Raw genomic sequence first — 22946 nt, 5'->3', positions numbered from 1 at the left:
TGAAGATGAGATTGCTGCTACTTGGTTCCTCTCCATCTTCTTGGTGAGGTCAGCTAGCTGCTGGGTAATGAGCTTGTTTTGGGCCAACAGAGCATCTACATTGTTTAGCTCCATCACTCCTCTTGTGTTCCCTCTTTCGGAAGCATAGAAGTAGTCGTTTTCTGCTACTGTTTCGATAACATCTATGGCTTCCTCAATGGTCTTTTTCTTGTTCAAAGATCCTCCAGATGAATGGTCTACGGCCTTCTTTGACTCATAAGAGAGACCTTCATAGAAAATATGCAGCTGCACCCATTCGTTGAACATGTCAGGTGGACACCTCCTTGTTAAGTCCTTGAACCTCTCCCATGCTTCATACAGAGTCTCACCATCTTGTTGCCTGAAAGTTTGAACCTCAGCTCTCAGCCTATTAATTTGTTGAGGAGGGTAGAATCTTGCTAAGAATTTGTTCACCACATCCTCCCAAGTTGTCAAGCTCTCCCTTGGGAAGGATTCCAGCCACTTGGCTGCCTTGTCCCTGAGTGAGAAAGGAAATAAGAGCAGTCTATAGGCGTCAGGATGAACACCATTAGATTTCACTGTGTCACATATTCTCAGGAAGGTGGTCAAATGTTGATTGGGGTCTTCTTGAACACCTCATCCAAACGAACAGTTGTTCTGAACAAGGGTGATGAGCTGTGGTTTAAGTTCAAAGTTGTTGGCATGGATTGTTGGCTTTTGGATGCTACTTCCACAATTGCCTGGGTTTGGATTGATGTAAGAGCCCAAAACTCTTCTATCCTCCCCAGCATGATTTGCTCCACCTCCTCTGCCATGGTTGTGAGTCTCTTCTTCATGATGATTTTCCATGTTTTCTTCCATGTTTTCTTCCATGTTTGGTTCAAAATATTCCTCAAAATGTTCCTCCTCTTCTTCAGCACCAACTACACGTTTTTCTTTTGACTCCCTCCTTAGTCTAAGGAAGGTTCTCTCAGGTTCAGAATCAAAGGAAGTTGAAGCCCCGCTTCTTCTCCCTGTCATACAACCAACAAGTACAAGCAAGGAAAATATGTGCAGACAGTATTTGTGTCAGAATTACTGTTAGTTGTAGGTGATGCAATATATCAAACAGTTAGTGGGTTAGCAAACAGAATTGAAAATAACAAAGAAAAACAAAAGAGTAGAGGGGGAAGGGAAGAAGTTTAACTAAAACAAAAAGTAAATCACTCAAACAGAAAATGAAATTCACAAAATAAAAATGCTCAATCTAGTGATCTTCCAATTTAATCATTGTTGATGCACAATCAATCCCCGGCAACGGCACCATAAACTTGATGCGCGGAAAACTTGTCTCTCAACAAATCTCCCTTCGGCAAGTGTACCGAATTTGTCGTCAAGTAAAAACTCACAATAGAGTGAGGTCGAATCCCACAGGGATTGATTGATCAAGCAACTTTAATTAGAAGAATGTTCTAGTTGAGCAAATCCAGAATTTGGGTTGAGAGTTGCAAAAAAAAAATGGCGGGAATGTAAATACCAGAAAAGTAAATGCTAGAATTAAAGGACTGGAAGTAAATGACTGAAAATAAATTGCAGAATTGTAAAGAGGAATGGGGGATTTGCTCATAAAAGTAAATGGCAGAAAATAAAGAGAATGGGTAAGATCAGAGATGGGGAGTTCATTGGGCTTAGGAGATGTTGCAATTCTCCGGATCAAGTTCATTTTCATCTCTTCCTCAATCAATGCACTCATTGATCTCCTTGGCAATCTTAAGTGATTGAATTATAATTTCTTGCAATTCAATCTCTCAAATCTTGATCAATAGCCAATTCCTTGGTCAATTGCTCATGAGAAGAGATGAAGTATGGTCACTGATTATACCACATGCATTTGCCAAATCAAGTATTGAGAGGGTTATAGTCACATACCCATCCAATCCCAATTTGGTCCAGCATGAGAAAGCATTTCTAGCTTGATCTCTTCATTCCTCTTTCAAGGTTCAAAAGAGATCCAAGTTTGAGTAGCTTATCTTCCAAGATAACTACTCAATTGGATGAAGATCGAAAGCTTTCAAGTAAAATCAAGAGGAAAGATAGAAGAAGAATAATGAAAATTAGTATTGATCCATCAAATTACAACAGAGCTTCCTAACCCAATGAAAGGGGTTTAGTTGTTTATAGCTCTTGAAAATGAAAACAAAGATGGAGAATACATCATAAAACTAGAAATTGCAAAGAAAGTAAAATACAGAGAATAGTTCTCTTTTTCTCAGCCTCCAGAACTCTTTCTCAATTCAAAGCTACTCCTATATATACTACTCTTCTCAGCTTCTAGTGTGATTCTTCAAGTCTTGGGCCTTTGGATCTTTGGTTTGAAGCAGTTCCTTTCTTTATTTGGGCTTGGCTTTACTTGCAGAGAGAAAGTGCGAAGTGGGCGGAGACTTTTGTTCAGGACATCAGGGGTGTTAATATTTAGTGAGAATATAAGTTCAAGGACGTTAGTGATACTTAACATTGTCACTAACGTTCCAATGCACCCCTTTGCATCACGTTAAAACCCACGTTAACTAGGTTAACATGGCTTTTAACGTTGCCTTGTTAACCTTCGAGAACGTTAGTGACACTCAACATTGTCACTAACGTTCCAGTGTACCTCTTCTTGCTTCACGTTAAAGCCCACATTAACTAGGTTAACGTGGCTTCTAACGTAGCCCTTGCCATCCTTCGAGAACGTTAGTGACATTTAACATTGTCACTAACGTTCCAATGTGCCCCTATGTCTCACGTTAGAGTCCACATTAACTAGGTTAACGTGGCTTCTAACGTGGCCATCTTTAGCCATCCCAACGTTAGTGACAATGTTGAGTGTCACTAACGTTGGCAAATTTTTCATTCCTCATCGTTAGCTTCCACGTTAACCAAGTTAACGTGGAAGTTAACGTGACTCTTGGGGGTTGTGTGGTTGCTTCAACGTTAGTGACAATGTTGAGTGTCACTAACGTTGTCGACAACTCTTCATCCCTTACGTTAGTTCCCACGTTAACCAAGTTAACGTGGGAGTTAACGTGGTACTTTGCACCATAGGCCAACGTTAGTGACAATGTTGAGTGTCACTAACGTTGGCTTCTCTTCCCCCCTTAACGTTAGAGGCCACGTTAACTAGGTTAACGTGGCTTCTAACGTGGCCACTTATGAGTAATTGCCAACGTTAGTGACAATGTTAAGTGTCACTAACGTTGGCTCAACTTCTCTTCTCCACGTTAGAGTTCACGTTAACTTAGTTAACGTGACTCTCTAACATGGGCATTGATGGCTTTTTGAGAGTGTTATTGGCAATCACTTTTCTCATTAATTTTGCAAGTTACCTCCCCTTTTCTTGCTTCCTTTTGGTCCTGAAATCCAGCAATAAAGTGCATCAAAGCTCTAGTCCAAGTCATGAGTAATGCAACATAATAATTGTCACTAAACTTATGCAAAATCCTCATGAAATTATGTAAAATGCACAATGTATGCTTGAATCAAGGCATAAGTGAATATCTACCCAAAACTAGCTTATTTCTTAAAGAAATTCATGAAACTAACCTAAAAACAGTAAAGAAAAGGTCAGTGAAACTGGCCAAGATGCCCTGGCATCACCAGGAAGAGGGCAGGAAGCTGGCGTTGGACGCATGTTTTGGGCCTTTTAATCCGAAGCAAAGTATGGACTATTATATATTGCTGGAAATCTCTGAAAGTTCGCTTTCGATACCCATTAAGAGTGCTCCATTTGGACTTCTGTAGCTCCAGAAAAGCTCTTCCGAATGCAGGTAGGTCAGATCCGGACAGCATCTGCAGTGCTTTCTCTATCTCTGAATCAGACTTCTGCTGCAGCTCCCCAATTTAAGCCAGAAAATACCTGAAGTTATCCAAAAACACAAAAACTCATAGTAGAATCCAAAAAATGTGAATTTAACACTAAAAGCTATAAAAATTCAATAAAAACTAAACAAAAACTACTAAAACCTATATGAAAGTGATGCCAAAAAGCGTATAAAATATCCGCTCATCAGCGTTCAAGAGTCTTATATCTTATATCACTTGGCATTGTTACCATACTGAGAACCTCCGGTTCTCGTTCTATACTCTGTTGTTATTTTTCAGATGCAGGTCGCAACCCACCTCGGTGAGTTGCTTTGATAGTGACAAAGCGGAGGATGTTCACTATGTTTTGAAGTCTTTGATTATTTTGCTTAATTCTCTCACCTTTTATATTTATATTTGTGTTAGAGGGTTACTTTGAGAGGAAGCTTGTCTAAGCTGTTTGATAAACCACTAGTTTATTGTATATTTTGGATTAAATTGAGTGTATATTGTCAACTATTCTCACACTTATTCATGTAAATTGCATGTTTTTAAGTTTCCTTCCAAATTCTGTGCTGTGATTGAAAACATGCTTCCTAAGCCTTAAAATCGCTAATTTTTAATCCTCTTTTATTATCGTTAGATGCCGTGATTCGTGTCTTAAGTATTTTCAGGGTTTATACGGCAGGAATGGCTTAGAGGATGGAAAGAAATCATGCAAAAATGGAAGGAACACAAGAAATTGAAGTTTTGAGGAGCTGATGTCCACGCGCACGCATGGCTGAAGCGTACCCGTGACCGGTGCAAAAGACAAAAGACGCACACACGTGGATGAGGCATACGCGTGGACCTTGCAGAGTTCAGATGACGCGTACGCGTGACAAGCGTCACGTGCTGCACTAAACAGAATACGCAGGGGGCAATTTCTCGGCTACTTTTGGCCCAGTTTCAAGCCCAAAAATGAAGATTAGAGTCTGCAGAGTGGAGCTGGAAGGGCGATTCATTCACTTTTTATTCAAACACATTAGGTTTTAGATGTAGGTTTCTAGAGGGAGAGGCTGTCTCCTCTCTCTAGGTTTTAGGGCTTTTAGTCTTGTTCCTTCTTAGCTTCAGAATTCTACCTTACTTTAATTTAGTTTTCTTCTACTTTTATTTGTTCTAGTACTTTAGTTTATCTACTTCTCTTGTTGATTTCTTTATGTTGCTAATAAACCACTATTCTATGGCTTATCTTGTGCTAATTTGAGTTGTTTTTATCAACTCTTTACTCACTTATTTATATAAATTGAATGGTTTTACATTTTCCTTCCTAATTTTGTTCTATAATTGGAAACTTGCTTCCCAAGCCTTTAAATTACCAAAAATTAATTTCCCTTTATACCATTCGATGCCGTGATATGTGCGTTAAGTGATTTCAGAAATTACAGGGCAGGAATGACTTAGAGGATGGAAAGGAAGCATGCAAAACTGGAAGGAATACAAGAAACTGAAGGAACTGCTAAAGCTGTTTAGCCTGACCTCTTGGTACTAAATTGACCATAACTTGAGCTACATAGGTCCAAATGAGGCGGTTCTAGTTGCATTGGAAAGCTAACATCCGGGGCTTCACAATGATATATAATTTGCCATAGCTGCCCCAAAGATAGGTGACACGCACGCATGGATCACGCTCACGCGTGACCTAGAGAAAATTCAATCCATGCGTACGCGTGGATGACGCGTACGCGTGACTTTGCCGCATGCTGGACGTATCAGAAAACGCTGGAGGTGATTTCTGGGCTGTTTCTGACCCAGTTTTCGGCCCAGAAAACACAGATTAGAGGCTATAAAGTGGGGGAATCAATCCATTCATTGACACAATTTCTCATTATTCATAATTTTATGTTTTAGATGTATTTTCTAGAGAGAGAGGGGCTCTTTCTTCTCTCTAGGTTTTAGGATTTAGGATTTCTCTTAGTTTTAGGATTGTTTTTCCTCAATTCTAGGTTCAATGTTCCTTTAATTTATGTTCTCTTCTACTTTTATTTATTCTATTACTTTAGTTTGTTTATTTTCTCAATATTGATTTATGAACTCCATGTTAATTTGATTTTCTATTTAATATAATTTGAGGTGTTTCAGATTTAAGATTGCTTTCTTCAAATTCATGTTATTAATGCTTTTAATTTAATTTATATTTTTCCCCTTTTGGCTTTGGTTGAGTAATTGGTGACACTTGAGTTATCAAACTCCTTGTTGATTGAAAATTGGAATTTGCTGATTGATTTGGATCCCTCTAAAGCTAGTCTTTCCATAGGAGTTGACTAGGACTTGAGGAATCAAATTGATTAGTCCACTTGACTTTTCTTTATTTAGTAAGGGTTAACTAAGTGTGAGCAATAAACAATTCTCATCACAATTGATAAAGATAAATAGGATAGGATTTCCAGTTCTCATACCTTGCTAAGAGTTTTTTCATGATAATTAATTTACCTTCTTGCCAATTTATTTCCTTGTTCCCTATTTCAAAAACCCAAAAATACACTTTTTTCCAAAATCAATAATAAAAACACCTCCCTGCAATTTCTTGAGAGACGACCCGAGGTTTAAATACTTCGGTTATTACTTTTTAGGGGTTTTGTTACTTGTGACAACCAAACTTTTGTACGAAAGGATTATTTGCTGGTTTAGAAACTATACTTACAATGAGAATTTAATTGTGAATTTCTTTACTAGCAAGAATCTAATCGTCAGTTGCCAATTTAGTTTATGAATGCTTCTTATTTCCTTTAATCAATATTAATGCAATTTATGTTTTCATGTTTATGATTGCTTTCTTTAATTTGTTGTTATTATTTCCTCTTGCTATTGTCATTCTTAGATTTTGCTATGTCTTGTTAGTTTTCTATGTTTTTATTTTATACCTTCCAAGTGTTTTATAAAATGCTTGGTTGGATTTTAAATTAGATTTTTATGTTCTTAGCTTGGATTGAGTAATTCGGAGACTCTTGAATTATCAAAGTCTCTTGTTGATTGGTGATTGAAAGTTGCTAGTTTGCTTAAACTTCACTAAATCTAGTCTTTGATTCGGACTTGTGAAGTTAAGTTGATTTGCTCACTTGGCTTTCCTTCATTGCTAGAGGTTAACTAATTGAGAGCAAAAGACAATTACCATCACAATTGACGATGATGATGAGGATAGGAATTCCAATTCTCAACCCTTGCTAGGACTTTCCTTCGTTGTTAACTGATGACTTGCATCATCTACCCCTTTTTCTTAACTAAAAAGGACCATAAAAGAGCATAATCTCATTTGATCATTGCAATTCATGAACTAATTGATGAATATTATGGTACATTGCTTTGAAATGGGTTTGTGATGCATTTCAGGTGAAAAGAGCACCAAAATAAGGAAGAAAACAATGAAGAAAGCTGAGCGTGTGAGATGGGCATGCCACTTAGAACAAATGCCATAAAAATATGTGAGCGTGGCACGCCAGAACCAGGGTGTGGCACGCCAGTAATGATTTCCAGAAAGGAATGTTTGGGTTTTAACAAGGGCGTGGCACGCCACCTGCTGGGCATGGCACACTAGTATTATTTCCAAAAGAGCAATGATGAAGGCCACAAAAGGGGCGTGGCACGCCAAGCTAGGCATGGCATGCCATGTCCATCACACACCATGGGCGTGCCACTCGAACCATTGGGCGTGGCACGCAAGTTCATCAACCTAGAAGGGGACAACCACTTGGGCGTGCTACTTGGTATCGAAGGCGTGGTATGCCAGCGTTAGCCCATCACTTGGGTATGCCACTTGAAGACCCAGGCGTGGCACGCCAAGCTTGAAGGAGTCACCTTAAGGTGGGCGTGCCACTTGAATATCAAGGCATGTCACGCCAGTTCAAGTTTCCAGAGAAGATATTGAAGATCCAAACACTTGGGCGTGCCACTTGGTGTCGAAGGCGTGGCACGCCAGCTATCATCCTCACTTGGGCATGCCACATTTGTCCCAGGCGTGGCACGCCAATGCTAAAGAAGACCAAGCACTAAGGCTGGGCGTGCCACTTGATGTCGAAGGCATGGCACGCCAACTCGAGCAACTAAGGAGAAAAAGACTGGGCGTGCCACTAGAATGCTGGACATGGCACGCCAGCTACTGGAGCAAGCAAGCATGCAAAATGGGCGTGGCACACAACACACTGGGCATAGCACGCCAGTTATTTTTTCCAAAGAAGTGAAGAAGTATGCACTATGGGCGTGGCACGCCACACATTGGGCATGGCATGCCATTTATGTTTTCCAGAGGCATGAGGAAGGGTCTTCATGGGCGTGGCACGCCACCTTCTGGGTGTGGCACGCCAATAGTAAAATCCAGAGAGGAAGATGAAGCAACCACAATGGGCATGGCACGACAAACCTTGGGCGTGCCAAGCTAGTTCAATTGTCCAAGGAGGAAGAACAAGAAGGAAGAGCCTAGGCATGCCACTTGGGCTCGAAGGCGTGCCACGCCAGGCTAGTGGTGCACGAAATTGTGATGTCCAGGCTCGAACAATCCCTGGTAATGGCTCCAAAGCTTGGTGCTTTGATCTTAATTCATAATTGTCACAACTTCGATACAACTAGCCAGCAAGTGCACTGGGTCATCCAAGTAATACCTTACGTGAGTAAGGGTCGAATCCCACGGAGATTGTTGGTATGAAGCAAGCTATGGTCACCTTGTAAATCTCAGTCAGGCTGATTTAAACATGATACTTTATTAGATTAAAATAAACAATAAAAGGGATAGAGATACTTATGTAGATTCATTAGCAGGAATTTCAGATAAGCGAATGGAGATGCTTTTCGTTCCTCTGAACCTCTGCTTTCCTGCTATCTTCATCCAATCAGTCTTACTCCTTCCCATGGCTGGCTTTATGTGATACATCACCACTGTCAACGGCTACTTTCGGTCATCTCACGGGAAAATGATCCAATGCCCTGTCACGGCACGGCTAATCGTCTAGAGGCATCACCCTTGCCAATGGCTTCATCTTATCCTCTCAGTGAATAATATGCTCACGCACCCTGTCACGGCACGGCTATTCATCTGTCGGTTCTCGATCATGCTGGAATAGGATTTACTATCCTTTTGCGTCTGTCACTAACGCCCTGCAATCGCGAGTTAGGAGCTCGTCACAGTCATTCAATCATTGAATCCTACTCAGAATACCACAGACAAGGTTTAGACCTTCCGGATTCTCTTGAATGCCGCCATCATTCTAGCTTATGCCACGAAGATTCTGGTTAGGAGATCTAAGAGATACTCATTCTAGCTTAATTCATGTAGAACAGAAGTGTTTGTCAGGCACGCGTTCATAGGGGAGATGGTGATGAGCGTCACACATAATCATCACCTTCATCACGTTCTTGGGTGCGAATGGATATCTTAGAAACGAAATAAGAAGAATTGAATAGAAAACAGTAGTACTTTGCATTAATCTTTGAGGAACAGCAGAGCTCCACACCTTAATCTATGGAGTGTAGAAACTCTACCGTATGAAAATACATAAGTGAAGGTCCAGGCATGGCCGAGATGGCCAGCCCCCTAAAACGTGATCAAAGGATCATAAGGTAATCCAAATATGATCAAAAGATCCTAAGATGAACAATGGAATAAAACTGAGACCAAAGATGCTCAAAAAGACTAGTAAGAGGTCCTATTTATAATAAACTAGCTACTAGGGTTTACATGAGTAAGTAATTGATGCATAAATCCACTTCCGGGGCCCACTTGGTGTGTGTTTGGGCTGAGCCTGAGTGTTGCACGTGCAGAGGCCATTTGTGGAGTTGAACGCCAGTTTCTGTGCCAGTTTGGGCGTTCAACTCTGGTTTTGGATCCTTTTCTGGCGCTGGACGCCAGATTTGGGCAGAAGGCTGGCGTTGAACGCCAGTTTACGTCGTCAATTCTTGGCCAAAGTATGGACTATTATATATTGCTGGAAAGCCCTGGATGTCTACTTTCCAACGCAATTGGAAGCGCGCCATTTAGAGTTCTGTAGCTCCAGAAAATCCACTTTGAGTGTAGGGAGGTCAGAATCCAACAGCATCAGCAGTCCTTTTTCAACCTCTGAATCTGATTTCTACTCAAGTTCCTCAATTTCAGCCAGAAAATACTTGAAATCACAGAAAAACACACAAACTCATAGTAAAGTCCAAAAATGTGAATTTAACATAAAAACTAATGAAAACATCCCTAAAAGTAACTAGATCCTACTAAAAACATACTAAAAACAATGTCAAAAAGCGTATAAATTATCCGCTCATCACAACACCAAACTTAAGTTGTTGCTTGTCCCCAAGAAACTGAAAATCAAATAGGATAAAAAGAAGAGAATATACTATAAATTCCAAACTATCAATGAAACATAGCTCCAATCATATGAGCGGGACTTATAGCTTTTTGCCTCTTGAATAGTTTTGGCATCTCACTTTATTCATTGAGGTTCAGAATGATTGGCATCTATAGGAACTCAGAGTTCAGATAGTGTTATTGATTCTCCTAGTTCAGTATGATGATTCTTGAACACAGCTTCCTTATGAGTCTTGGCCGTGGCCCTAAGCACTTTGTTTTCCAGTATTATCACCGGATACATAAATGCCACAGACACATAATTGGGTGAACCTTTTCAGATTGTGACTCAGCTTTGCTAAAGTCCCCAATTAGAGGTGTCCAGGGTTCTTAAGCACACTCTTTTTTTTTTTTTTTGCTTTGGACCTTGACTTTAACCGCTCAGTCTCAAGTTTTCACTTGACACCTACACGCCACAAGCACATGGTTAGGGACAGCTTGGTTTAGCCGCTTAGACCAGGATTTTATTCCTTTAGGCCCTCCTATCCACTGATGCTCAAAGCCTTGGGATCCTTTTTATTTGCCCTTGCCTTTTGGTTTTAAGGGTTATTGGCTTTTTCTGCTTGCTTTTTCTTTTTCTTTTTCTTTTTTCTATATTTTTTTTTCGCCTACTTTTTTTTTCTTTTTTTTTTTCTTTTTTTTTTCTGCAAGCTTTGTTCTTTGCTGCTTTTTCTTGCTTCAAGAATCATTTTTATGATTTTTCAGATTATCAAATAACATGTCTCCTAGTCATTATTCTTTCAAGAGCCAACATATTTAACATTCTTAAACAACAACTTCAAAAGACATATGCACTGTTCAAGCATACATTCAGAAAACAAGAAGCATTATCACCACATCAATATAATTAAACTAAGTTCAAGGATAAATTCAAAACTCATGTACTTCTTGTTCTTTTGAATTAAAACATTTTTTATTTTAAGAGAGGTGATGGATTCATAGGATATTCATAACTTTAAGACAGAGTTACTAACTACTAATGATCATGTAATGAAGACACAAACATAGATAATCACATAACATAGAAAATGAAAAACAGAGAAAGTAAGAACAAGGAATGAGTCCACCTTAGTGATGTCCTTGAGCTCTTCTATGTCTCTTCCTTGCCTTGGCTGCTCCTCCTTCATTGCTTTTAGATCTTCTCTGATTTCATGAAGGATGATGGAGTGCTCTTGATGTTCCACCCTTAGTTGCTTCCAATAATTGTGTGGAAGAAAATGTATCCCCTGAGGTATCTCAGGGATCTCTTGATTTGCAGTCAAATGTTCTACCACTGAGCTATAGACCCTTGATGGAAGCTTTTGTCTTCCCTTTCCTCTTTCTAGAGGTTTCTCTGGCCTTAGGTGCCATCAATGGTTATGGAAAAAACAAAAAATCTATGCTTTTACCACACCAAACTTAGAATGTTGCTCGCCCTCGAGCAAAAGAAGAAAGAATAGAAGAATAAGAAGAAGATATGGAGGAGATGGATGGGAGTGTGTATTCGGCCATATGGGTGGGATTGGGTGGGAGAGATGTTGAGTTTTGAAGGTAGTGGTTGTATGGATGTGAGTGGTAAATGGAAAAAAAAGAAAGGATGATCATGATTGGAAAGAGAGATGATGAGGTAGGTGGGGATCCTGTGGGGTCCACAGATCCTGAGGTGTCAAGGCATTTACATCCCTGCACCAATTTAGGCATGTAAAATGCCCTTGCACACAACTCTGGGCGTTCAGCGCCAGGTTGGTGCCCATTTTGGGCGTTCAATGCCCCTTTGCTGCCATTTCTGGCGTTGAATGCCAGAACCATGCTTGTTCTGGGCGTTCAGCGCCAGAACTATGCTCTGTTCTGGCGTTTGAACGCCAGACAGATGCTCCTCCAGGGTGTGATTTTTCTTCTGCTGTTTTTGATTCCGTTTTCAATTTTTATATTTATTTTGTGACTCCACATGATCATGAACCTAAGAAAACATGAAAAACAATAAAAATAAGAATTAGATAAACATTGGGTTGCCTCCCAACAAGCGCTTCTTTAATGTCAATAGCTTGACAGTGAGCTCTCATGGAGCCTCACAGATGTGCAGAGCTTTGTTGAGACTCTCCAACACCAAACTTAGAGTTTGGATATGGGAGTTCAACACCAAACTTAGAGTTTGGTTGTGGCCTCCCAACACCAAACTTAGAGTTTGCCTGTGGGGGCTCTGATTGACTGTGCTTGGAGAGAAGCTTTTCAAGCTTCCTCTCCATGGTTGCAGAGGGAGATCCTTGAGTTTTAAACACAAGGGAGTCCTCATTCCATTGAAGGAATATTTCACCTCTGTCAACATCAATCACAGCTCTTACTGTGGCCAGGAAAGGTCTTCCTAGGATGATGGATTCATCCTCTTCCTTTCCAGTATCCAGGACTATGAAATCAGCAGGGATGTAAAGGCCTTCAACCTTTACTAACACGTCCTCTACTTGTCCATAAGCCTGTTTTCTTGAGCTGTCTGCCATCTCTAGTGAGATTTTAGCAGCCTGCACCCCATAGATTCCCAGTTTCTCTATTACAGAGAGGGGCATGAGGTTTATCCCTGAACCAAGGTCACACAGAGCTTTAAAGGTCATGGTGCCTATGGTACAAGGGATTATCAACTTTCCAGGATCCTGTCTCTTCTGAGGCAATGTCAGTTGATCCAGATCACTTAGTTCATTGATGAACAATGGAGGTTCAACTTCCCAAGCATCAATGCCAAATAATTTGGCATTCAGCTTCATGATTGCACCAAGAAACTTGGCAGTTTGCTCTTCAGTTACATCCTCATTCTCTTCAGAAGTGGAATACTCATCAGAGCTCATGAAGGGCATAAGGAGGTTCAATGGAATCTCTATGGTCTCTAGATGAGCCTCAGAGTCCTTTGGTTCCCCAGAGGGAAGCTCCTTATTGGTCACTGGACTTCCCAGGAGGTCTTCCTCCTTGGGATTCACGTCCTCTCCTTCCCTTACAGGTTCGGCCATGGCACTTATGTCAATGGCCTTGCACTCTCCTTTTGGGTTCTCTTCTGTATTGCTTGGGAGAGTACTAGGAGGGATTTCAGTGATCCTTTTACTCAGCTGGCCCACTTGTGCTTCCAGATTTCTAATGGAAGACCTTGTTTCATTCATGAAACTTACAGTGGCCTTAGATAGATCAGAGACTAGATTTGCTAAATTAGAAGCATTTTGTTCAGAGCTCACTGTCTGTTGCTGAGTTGATGATGGAAAAGGCTTGCTATTGCTAAACCTGTTTCTTCCACCATTATTAAAGCCTTGTTGGGGCTTTTGATCCTTCCATGAGAAATTTGGATGATTTCTCCATGTTGAGTTATAGGTGTTTCCATAAGGTTCACCTAAGTAATTTACCTCTGCTATTGCAGGGTTCTCAGGATCATAGGCTTCTTCTTCAGAAGATGCCTCTTGAGTACTGTTGGATGCAGCTTGCATTCCATGCAGACTCTGAGAGATCATATTGACTTGCTGAGTCAATATTTTATTCTGAGCCAATATGGCATTCAGAGTATCAACTTCAAGAACTCCCTTCTTCATAGGCGTCCCATTACTCACGGGATTCCTTTCAGAAGTGTACATGAACTGGTTATTAGCAACCATGTCAATGAGTTCTTGAGCTTCTGCAGGCGTTTTCTTTAGGTGAATGGATCCACCTGCAGAAGTGTCCAGTGACATCTTTGATAGCTCAGATAAACCATCATAGAATATATCCAGGATGGTCCATTCTGAAAGCATGTCAGAAGGACACTTTTTGGTCAACTGTTTGTATCTTTCCCAAGCTTCATAGAGGGATTCACCTTCTTTCTATCTGAAGGTTTGAACATCAGCTCTAAGAAAATCCATTTTGAGTTCTGTAGCTCAAGAAAATCCATTTTGAGTGTAGGGAGGTCAGAATCTAACAGCATCAGCAGTCCTTCTTCAACCTCTGAATCTGATTTTTGCTCAAGTCCCTCAATTTCAGCCAGAAAATACCTGAAATCACAGAAAAATACACAAACTCATAGTAAAGTCCAGAAATGTGAATTTAACATAAAAACTAATGAAAACATCCCTAAAAGTAACTAGATCCTACTAAAAACATACTAAAAACAATGTCAAAAAGCGTATAAATTATCCGCTCATCAGCTAGCTAATGCTTAAAAAGACCCTGGGCATGCCACTTGGGTTCGAAGGCGTGGCACGCCAGGCTAGCTAATACTTAAGAAGACCCTCGGCGTGCCACTTGGGTTCGAAGGCGTGGCACGCCAGGGATGCCAACACATGGGGCGTGCAACTTGAAGAGCTGGGCGTGGCGCGCCAAGCCAAATTTAGTGGCTAGGCGTGGCATGCCACTTAATGCCAGCCACACGCTAAGCATGAAGGTCACGTTTATTGAGTTTTCTTTCTTTCCAATTGTAATTTTCTTTTCTATTTTTTGTATTTTTTTAATTCTAGTGCTAGGAGTAGTATAAATAACCCCTGAAAGTACTGAGAAGGGGTTGTTGAGTAGTAGTTTTGTTAAACTATAGTTAGATTTACTTTTCACATCATCTCTTCCGTCTCTTGTACTTTTCTCTCAAGCTATGAGTAGCTAAATTCTCTCTCATTGAGAGATGGAGCTCTTTGTACTTGATGGATTAATAATAGTGAATTTCTTCTTCTTTTCATCTTCTCTTTGATATGCTAGAAGGAATTTCGTTTTAATGCTAGTGTTCAATCATCTTGGGAAAGAGGTTGAATGCAAAATGGGTTTCATGGGAACCTTGGAAAAGGAAACATGAAACCATGCTTGAAATCCCTTCTCACACTTGAGTAGATCTGGGTTTTGGTGATTGGATATGGTGACATATAATCCACCTACTATTTGGGTCTGTGAGGATGTGTGGTATAATCAGGGACCAAGCATATCTCTCTTCATGAGCAATTAGACCAAGGAATTGGCTATTGATCAAGATCTAAGAGATTGAATCACCAAGGGATTGGGGTTCAATCAATCATGATTGCCAAGAGGTCAATGAGTTGCATGATTGAAGATGAGATGAGATGGATTTAATCTAAAGAGAACAACAGCTCCTGATCTCAATGAATTCCCCCTGTTCTTACTTCTTACATTCTTTATAGCTTTCGTTACATTCTGTTATCCCCCATTCCCATTTACAATTAAATCATTTATGTTTCTGCACTTTACATTCTTGCCATTTACCTTTCTACACTTTACTGCTTATCTTTAATTTTGATTCATTTACATTTTTGATCATTTAAATTTCTGCAATCACACTTTATATTGCTCAGCTTGACTAATTCACCCATTGATTAAAATTGCTCAAATCTACCAATCTCTGTGGATACGATCCCACTCCTAATGGGTTTTTACTTGACGAAATTTTTGGTGCGCTTGCCAAAGAACGGATTCATGATTTTATATGGGGAGTGAATTCCGGTCATCAAGTTTTATGGCACCGTTGTCGGGGATTGGTTTGGATTTGACAATGATTAAATTAATGGGTAACTAGATTAAGCACTTTTAATTACCTTGTTAATTCTTTTAATTTCAGTTCCTTAATTGTCTAATCCTTTTATTTTTATCATTTTAGCTATTTATTGTTCATATTTCCATCTTTTTTCTTTTCTCTATTAACTGTTTAATTAATTGCACCAACCAAACTAACCACCAGTCCTAACAAGAGTGATTCTTTCACTTGTCCTCTGCTTGCTGTTTGTTGAATGTATGACAGGTAAAAGAGGAGAAACTTCATCCTCTTTTGATAGTGAACCTGAGAGGACCTTCCTTAGATTAAGGAGGGAAGCAAGAGGCAAAGGAATAGTTGGAGAGGAAGTAGTGGAGGAAGATCTGGGAGTTACTATGGAGGAAGAGGTGCATAACCATGTTGGAGAGGATGCTAGCAATCATGTTGGGGAAGAGAGAAGAGTTCTAGGCTCCTACATCAACACAAATCCAACAAACTATGGAAGTAGCATCCTGAAGCCAATAATTCATACTAACAACTTTGAGTTGAAGCCTCAACTCATCACACTTGTCCAAAATAATTGTTCATATAAAGGGGGTGCCCAAGAGGACCCAAACCAACATCTCACTACATTCTTGAGGATTTGTGACACTGTAAAGTCAAATGGTGTACACTCTGACACCTACTAACTACTTTTGTTCCCCTTTTCTCTCAGAGATAAGGCAGCAAAGTGGTTGGAAGTATTTCCCAAGGAGAGCTTGACCACTTGGGATGATATTGTAAACAAGTTTCTAGCAAGATTCTACCCTCCACAGATAGTTAATAGATTGAGAGCTGAGGTGCAAACCTTCAAACAGCAAGATGGTGAAACCTTTTTTGAGGCCTGGGAGAGGTTTAAAGATTTGACAAGGAAATGCCCACCGGATATGTTCAACGAGTGGGTGCAATTGCACATCTTCTATGAGGGGCTGCTATATGAGTCAAAGCAGGCAGTAGATCATTCTTCAGGGGGCTCACTTAACAAGAAGAAGATCATTGAAGAAGCCATAGATGTCATAGAGACTGTGGCCGAGAATGAGTACTTCTATGCTTCAGATAGAACTCAAAAGAGAGGAGTGATGGAGCTCAATTCTATGCATGCTTTGTTAGCTCAAAACAAAGTGATCACTGCACAACTAGCAGCCTTAACCAAGAAGGTGGAGAAGAATCAAGTCTCAGCTATTCAAGCCCAAGCACCTCCACAAGAAGGAGATACACCAGAAGTTGAATGTGAATGGGAAGAAGCTAACTATGTGAACAATCCATCTAGACCACCATATGATCCCAATGCCAAGACATAGAACTCTGGTTGGAAGAACCTCCCAAATTTTGGGTGGGAAAACCAACAATACCACAGCCAAGACCACAAACTATACCAATCCAACTAATACAACAACCACAACCCCAACCATCAATCAGGCAACAACAGACCCTATCACAACTTGCAAAATACACCTACCACAACTCACAAAATGCATCATACTACTCCAAACAATAACCACACAACAACCACCATCAAGATACATCATCCTCAACCATGCAACCATGTGAAACCAGCGGCAATTTTGCGAAATTGGAAGCTGCCATAGCACAATTGTCAGCACAACTGACAGGAACCGTTTCCACTATTCTGGAGAAACAAATTCAGGCTGAAAGGAAAATTGATGCAAATCAACAGGAGTTTAGATCCATCATAAGAAATCAAGGGGCAGCAATTTCAAAATTAGAAGCACAAGTAGGTAGCTTGTCTAAACAAATACCAATGCCTATACATACATTTCCCAGTGATGCCATGGCCAACCCAAGAGGGGAATACAAGGCCATCACACTAAGAAGTGGAAAAGTTGTAGAAAAAGCATCCCCAAGTCAAAGCAACCAAGAAGAAGAAGTTGCAAAGGAACCTGAAACCAAGAAAGAAGAAGAGACCCCTGCACCATCCTCACCAAAGCAATTCCTAAAGCCTTATGTGCCAAAGGTACCCTATCCACAAAGGCTGAGGAAGGATGGAAAAGACAGCCAGTTCTCTAGATTCCTAGAAATCTTCAAGAAGCTCCAGATTAATATACCTTTTGCTGAGGTATTAGAGCAAATGCCACTCTATGCCAAGTTTTTCAAGGAGCTCATGACAACAAAAAAGAACTGGGGTGAAAAGGAAACCATAGTGGTAACCGAGGAGTGTAGTGCCATCATACAAAAGAAGCTTCCCCAAAAGATGAAAGATCATGGGAGCTTCCAAATTCCCTATATCATAGGGGATATCAACATTGAGAAAGCATTATGAGACCTGAGAGCCAGCATCAACCTCATGTCCTTGGCTTTGATGAAAAGGATGAGGATTGAGGAGGCCAAACCAACAAGAATGGCACTCCAACTGGCTGACAGAACATTCTAGCTTCCTCATGGGGTGGTGGAGGATCTGTTAGTGAAAGTGAGAGAGTTTATTTTTCCAACTGACTTTGTCGTGCTGGATATGGAGGAAGAGGCCAACACTTCAATCATCCTAGGAAGGTCATTCCTAGCTACTACTGGAGCTATTATTGATGTCCAAAAAGGGGAGTTGGTCTTGAGGTTGCATGAAGAGAAGATGGTCTTCAATGTCTTCAAAGTAATGAGTTACCCCAAGGAATCCATAGGAGAATGCATGATGGTAGCCACCATAGAAAAGATAGTTCAAGGAGTGTTGGAGGAAGAACAATGTGAAGACGCTATGGAGCTGGAGCAACAAGCATTAGGTGGAGGATTACCACAAGAAACCATGGATGATTCGATCATATTGAACCACACAAGCAACAAGGAAGTGGAAGCACCAAAACTAGAGTTGAAGACCCTACCTCCAAGCTTTAAGTATGCTTACTTAGGTGACAACAACACATACCCAGTAATCATGAATTCAAGCTTGAGCGAGGGACAAGAAGAGGAGCTTATCCAGGTGCTGAAGCAACACAAGGATGCTATCGGATGGAAACTTGCAGATTTAAAAGAAATTAGTCCTTCAATGTGCATGCACAAAATCCTGCTTGAGGAAGATGCCAAGCCCTCAAGACAGCAACAAAGAAGGCTAAACCCAACAATGAATGAAGTAGTCTAAAATGAGGTGTTGAAATTGTGGCAAGCTGGGGTAGTATACCCAATCTCAGACAGCCCTTGGGTAAGCACAGTACAAGTAGTCCCTAAGAAAGGAGGGGTCACTGTTGTATCAAATAAGAAGAATGAACTGATACCAACAAGAAGAGTGACTGGCTGGTGCATGTGCATAGATTATAGGAAGCTTAATGAAGCTACCAGGAAGGATCACTTTCCCCTGTCCTTCATGGACCAGATGCTAGAAAGACTTGCGGGACATGAATACTATTGCTTCTTGGAAGGTTATTCTGGCTACAACAAAATAGTTGTAGATCCCAAGGAACAAGAAAAAACCTCATTTACATGTCCCTATGGTGTTTCTGCTTATAAGAGAATGCCCTTTGGATTGTGCAATGCACCTGCAACATTCTAAAGGTACATGTTCTCCATATTTTCAGACATGATTGAAAGATTTATTGAAGTGTTTATGGATGACTTCTCTATGTTTGGTGATTCATATTCTAAGTGCTTACACCACTTGGCCTTGGTGCTAAAGAGATGCCAAGAAACCAACCTTGTTTTGAATTAGGAGAAGTGTCACTTTATGGTTACAGAAGGGGTGGTTCTTGGTCATAAGATCTCAAAAAGAGGCATAGAGGTGGACAAGGCAAAGGTGGAGGTGATTGAAAAATTGCCCCCACCGTGCAATGTCCAAGCAATTAGAAGTTTTCTAAGACATGCTGGCTTCTATAGAAGGTTCATTAGAGATTTCTCAAAGGTTGCCAAACCTCTAAGCAACGTGCTTGTCTCTAATGTACCTTTTGTTTTTGATAAGAAAGGCATGCTAGCCTTTGATAAGCTTAAGAACAGACTTTCCTCTGCACCTATCATAGCACCACCCTGCTGGGATCTACCCTTTAAGTTGATGTGTGATGCATCAAACTTTGCTGTTGGTGCTGCTTTAGAACAGAGGAGAGATAAACTGGTGCATGTTATCTAAGGTCATTGTATTTACAGATCATGCATCTCTCAAATATTTGCTTACCAAAGAAGAATCCAAGCCTAGATTAATAAGGTGGATCCTGCTACTCCAAGAGTTTGATATTGAAATTAAAGATAGGAGTGGAACAGAGAACAAGGTGGCGGACCACCTATCAAGGATCCCACAAGAAGAGGATGACACACACCAACTTGCAGTGAATGAGAGCTTCCCTGATGAGCAGTTGATGATGTTCCAAGAAGCTCCTTGGTTTGCATACATAGCCAATTTTAAGGCTATTGGAGAGCTACGAACCAACATCAACAAACACATGAGGAGAAAGCTGCTCAAATATGCTAAACACTACATTTGGGATGAGCCCTATTTGTTCAAAAAGTGTGCTGATGGGATCTTGAGAAGGTGTATTTCCCATGATGAAGGGCAAGAAGTCCTCTGGAAATGTCATAGATCTACATATGTAGGCCATTTTAGTAGGGAAAAAACTACAGCCAAGGTGCTACAGTGTAGATTCTATTGGCCAACAATGTTCAAGGTTGTAAAGGACTTGGTAACAAGATGCAATGAGTGCCAAAGAGCTAGAAATCTACCCAAGAAAAATGAGATGCCACAGAGGTTTATAATGGAATTGGAGTTGTTTGACGTATGGGGATTGATTTCATGGGACCATTCCCATCCTCCTACTCAAACAACTACATATTATTGGCTGTAGATTATGTGTCAAAGTGGGTAGAAGCCATAGCCACATCAACAAATGATAACAAGGTTGTGGTAAGTTTCTTGAGAAAAAATATCTTCAGCCGATTTGGAGTTCCTAGAGCCCTTATTAGTGATGGAGGGACACATTTTTGCAACAAGCAACTTGAGACAATCCTCCTCAAATATGGTGTGAAGCATAAAGTGGCAACCCCATATGATCCACAAACCAATGGTTAAGCTGAAATCTCAAATAGAGAGCTCAAGAGGATCCTTGAGAAGACTGTTGATAGTTCAAGAAAGGAATGGTCCAAAAGGCTGGATGATGCACTATGGGCTTATAGGACAGCCTTCAAAACACCCATTGGTATGTCTCCATACCAATTGGTGTTTGGAAAGGCTTGTCATTGACGTGCAGGCAGAAGTCAGCTAATTAAGAAATCAAATTATGGAGTACATTATGAGTATAGTTCTTAACCAGCTATGATCCGCCCTATCAATTTAGAAAAGTTGTCACGAAATTTAGAAATAAAAATACGGGGAGTATAAGTCCCAGGTCATCTCCCAACGAGTTACAGAAAAGAGTGCTAATTTATTAATCAGGAATTTTGAAGAAAGTTTGAGTTGGATAATGAGCAATTAAAATAATTGTAAATTAAAGAAATAAACTAAGAATTATTATTAATATAAAAAGTGTTGACTGGGGGAGTGATTAATTGGAAGTTCTATCCTTGTTGGAATCTCTCAAGTGTAGTATAAAGAGGTTGTTGTTTTCACTTAGTTAACCCTTACTAAATAAAAGAAAGTCAAGTGATTGAGCTAATTCTTATCCGCAAATCCTAGTCCTCTCCCTTGGGAAGGTCTAGCGTTAGTAGATACAGAATTAGCCAACAACTTCCAATTCAACTAAGCACTTGAGCATTCCAACTCAAGTGTCTCCTCTTAATCAACCCCCATGTCAAGTAGAAAGTCTACTCCATTGACATGGATATAATACTCATAAAAATATAAGAAGACATAATAAATTAAATAAAATAAAATAGAGATTTAAAATTAATTAAAAGTAAAAGTAACTCTATATATTAATAAATCCAAAATGCAACATAATTATCTGAATAGGGTTAATAAACAACTGAAAAGAGTAAAGGAATAAGGAAACAAACTAAAGTAGTAGCTTCAACGGAGGTAATGACTCTTCAATATCCAAAATCCAAAGCAAAAGCATAAACTATGAATGTAAAGAGAACCTAGAGGGAGAGTAGTTTCTCTCTAGATTCAGATCTAAAACTAAAAGTAATCCTAATATCAATGTATGTGAATGTATCTGAATGTGTGTGGATGCGTGTTGAGTCTCTGCATGTTCCCTAGCTTTATTCTGTGTGTCTGGGCCGAAAACTGGGTTAAAACGCCGCCCGAAGTCGCCCCTAGCGTATTCTGTTATTTCTGCAAATCGCGCAGGTCACGCGTACCCGTCGTCCACGCGTTCGCATCATCCAGTGATTTAGCGTTGTCCATGCGTTGGCATCATTCGTGCAGACTCCAATCCATGCATTCGCTTCAGGCACGCGAACGCGTCACTGCGATTTTCTCCATTTTGCGCGCACGCGTGAGCCAGGCGTGCGCGTCGATGCTCGCTGGTCATCTCTTTAGCTTCTTGTGTTCCTTCCATTTTTGCAAGCTTCCTCTCCATTCTCTAAGCCATTCATGCCCTATTAAACCTGAAACACTTAACACACAGATCACGGCATCGAATGGTATAAAGTAGAATTAAAATACACAAATAAAAGATCTCTAGGAAGCAAGTTTTCAACCATAGAACAATATTGGGAAGGAATTGTAATATCATGCTAATCATATGAATAAGTGGGTAAAGACTTGATAAAACCACTCAATTAAACACAATATAAATTATAAAATAATGCTTTATCAACCTCCCCACACTTAAACATTAGCATGTCCTCATGCTTAGCTTAAGGAGATAAAATAAATGAGTAGGGAAATGTAAGACTCATGCAATGCAATGCAACCTATATATATGAATGAAACTATATGATTCTTGCCCACTTGGTTAAAAGTAAATAAGTTCTTCAGGACAAACATAAATCAAATTCCTGTAATTCAAATTATACAGTAAAAACAGGTAAAATTGTAAGAAGACATCTCATGAAAGCAGGGAACATAGAATTAAGCATTGAACCCTCGCCGATGGTGTATGTGCACTCTATTCTCTCAAGTTTATAGGGTAATCACTCTACTCTTCTCTAATCATGCTTTCTAAACTTTGTTCTTCACCTAACCAATCAACAATATTTAATGTTCCAATACAAACATCATGAGGTCTTTTCAAGGTTGTAATGGGGCTAAGATAAGGGTAAGGGTATATATATGGCTAAGTGAGCTATAAATTGAATCTTTGACTAACCTAAGCTCTCACCTAACATACATACACTCTATATAACTCTAGAATCATGCCTAGCTACCCATAATTTCCCACTTTTGCATTACATACTCAT

At 40.1% G+C, this 22946-nt stretch overlaps 2 non-coding genes across 2 annotated transcripts; one reads left to right on the top strand and one right to left on the bottom strand.

Moving 5' to 3' along the window:
* Window positions 1–304: 304 nt before the first annotated feature.
* Window positions 305–408, top strand: LOC112759899 (small nucleolar RNA R71). The gene has a single exon (XR_003180363.1). It is a non-coding gene; the product is annotated as a small nucleolar RNA R71 (small nucleolar RNA).
* A 16054-nt stretch (window positions 409–16462) lies between these two features.
* LOC112760133 (small nucleolar RNA R71) lies at window positions 16463–16568 on the bottom strand. The gene has a single exon (XR_003180585.1). It is a non-coding gene; the product is annotated as a small nucleolar RNA R71 (small nucleolar RNA).
* Between the last annotated feature and the right edge of the window lie 6378 nt (window positions 16569–22946).

The sequence above is a fragment of the Arachis hypogaea genome, chromosome 16, assembly GCF_003086295.3.
Source record: "Arachis hypogaea cultivar Tifrunner chromosome 16, arahy.Tifrunner.gnm2.J5K5, whole genome shotgun sequence".
Lineage (NCBI taxonomy): Eukaryota > Viridiplantae > Streptophyta > Magnoliopsida > Fabales > Fabaceae > Arachis > Arachis hypogaea.
Note: the sequence above shows the minus strand (reverse complement) of the source record. Positions and strands in the feature narration are given on the sequence as shown.